The following is a 2,346-nucleotide window of genomic DNA, read 5'->3' on the forward strand; positions in this document are numbered from 1 at the left end:
AACAATAAGATGGAAGTACAGTATTCTTTAAATTATTTTGGATCAGTAAGTTCTTAGTGTTCTGCTTCACAATGTGCTTCAGGTAGCGAAAGCAACTGATGAAAATTAAGAATATTTCAGGAAGAATGAGTTACTGAAATCTAATGTACAGGAAAAAATCACTGAATTGCAGAGATAGATATATTTAATATATGTACCAGTTATGCCTCTGTTATCATCAAGTGTCATATATAATGATAAAGAAGATCTGCCTGAGAGAAATTGATGGGAGGGAAAAAAAGCTTTACATTTCATGAAGGATAATGTCAAGAATGATAGAAAAGATCTTTAGGTGAAAGATCTTGTCATTGAAAAGATATTGACATCTGTAAGGAATTCAGGTGAAAAACATGCTGATGGTTTATTTTTGCAGAATTGGTGCTTGCCACTTAAGTTTAATTCTTTATGAAGTTAAACCTCTGTCTGTGACAGAAATTCAGCTTGCAGAATTTTTTCATTAAAAATACTTGGAATACCTTTTATAATAGAAATAGTCAGTTTAGCACTAAATTGTTTCCAAGGAATAATGACCAATAACAAATTATAATACTCTGTAACTCTTAAACATTCTTTAGTTAGGAAGACTGAACCAACTTGTTTCTAGTAATACTTTACAATATCTTCCTTGAAAAAATATTCCCCACAGTCATGCTGGATGACTTGCAACTTGAGGGAAGCCGCAATCAAGTTTTACTCTTTGTATGTAAGAAAACTTCTATTAATGGGCTGAAGTGGAGCTTTTCCCTGCCCAGTTAGACCCATTTTCCCATAACTGCAGGAGTGGGTCTGACTGAGCAGGAAAAGAGCCACAGAGATGGTAGAGGTCTGCTGCAATAAAGCAGCAGAGTCTGTCTATTACCACCTTCTGTTGTGCCATTTATTTTCCTTTCATGTGCCGTAATGAATGGTATTAACGTCTGTTTGCTTAGCACTTGTGCCACCATCAGGTGATGTCTTTTTCCACACTATGTGCATTGTCATTATACTTCTTGTCTGTGGCTATTAAAAGGGGAAGTGGCTGGATGGTGCCTGTGATCTGTACATATGAGATGCATATGCTTCTAACTGAGCATAAGCCATCAGTTGATTAACGGCTATTCTGTGGCCTATATACGATGTTGCTATTTTTTTTTAAGCGCTGAAAGTTTGCTTGATGTTTGGCGTGATTCACATGTAGCATTATTAATCCTAGAAGTTAAATCATGAGAAGGATCTCCTTAACCTTTTAAACTTGACCCACATTTATTAATAATTTTCAGTCTGTCATCTGGAATCTTTTAATTTGTGATAGGAGTTGGGGCAGAAGTTAAAATTACAGTGCTGTCAGTTCTTGTAAATTTTAAGTGCAGCAATTTCACCCTCTGTTACAGGAGTTCCTGCTAGAGGACCAAGTTGTGATTTGAAGTTTATTGGTCTGAGTACCCTACAAACCTAGTAAGAGAAAGTCCTTGCACTGAAGAGTTTTTTTTTAAGTAGTGTGAATTACAGTGGTGAGTTTTTATGTATTGGAGGGAAGAGGGATTCATCCAATTCATCTACCATCATCCATTAGATGAATTCAGCTATTCTAGCTGGATTTACCTTTGGATATGATCTCTCTGAATAGAATCTGTATCCATGTATGTTTATGTTGCATGACTTTTTATATTTCTGATTATAGAAAAAAACACTTTTCATTAATAAATACTGGCTGATTTGTTTTAATGCATTATACCAGAAATGGAAAAGAGAGAATTGGGCTGATATGGTAAAAATACAAGGCAACAAATAGAGAGAGAGACAATGGAATGAAAGGTCTTGAATGTTCAGGACAAGAAGGCTGACCTTGATATAGCAGACAAATGATCACCTTTGCAGACTATCTGAATTAGGTGATATAGTCATGGTAACAAGTAAGTGTAACGTTTCTTGCAATTGTGTTTGTATAGAATGCCAGGTATTATCATGTTAGGAGGATATGAGAAACTGAAGTTTTCAGAAGCCAATGTAAGCAGCTTAGATATGAAATAATGACTAAAGCATTTAAATTAGAGGTGCACCGATGCATCTGGCCAATATCAGATTGGCACTGATATAAAGAAAATTGAATGTATTGGAAATTAGCCTGATGTGGCTGATAATTTGGCAGATAAATGCGTGTGCACAGCCATAGTGCAGTACGTAGGCAGTAGGGAGCACAGTCCAGCAGTGTGGAGAGCTGTGTGCAGCTGGTAACTCTGTTGTGGTAGAAGGGGAGGGTGGAGGGAAGGGGTGTGGGGGGGCAGATCAAGGTCCGTGCAGTGAGGGAGGGAGGGAGTGGGGTGCAAG

At 37.2% G+C, this 2,346-nt stretch overlaps 1 protein-coding gene across 1 annotated transcript in view; it reads left to right on the forward strand.

Moving 5' to 3' along the window:
• The first annotated feature begins 1,420 nt into the window (after nucleotides 1-1,420).
• Nucleotides 1,421-2,346, forward strand: part of IMMP2L (inner mitochondrial membrane peptidase subunit 2) — a 1,062,180-nt gene continuing 1,061,254 nt past the window's right edge. The window contains exon 1 of the mRNA XM_019514565.1: nucleotides 1,421-1,529. The gene's annotated coding sequence lies outside the window, so the exon portion shown is untranslated. The remainder of the gene's footprint in view (nucleotides 1,530-2,346) is intronic.

This window comes from Gavialis gangeticus, unplaced genomic scaffold (genome assembly GCF_001723915.1).
Source record: "Gavialis gangeticus isolate Ggan-Ray unplaced genomic scaffold, GavGan_comp1, whole genome shotgun sequence".
NCBI lineage: Eukaryota > Metazoa > Chordata > Crocodylia > Gavialidae > Gavialis > Gavialis gangeticus.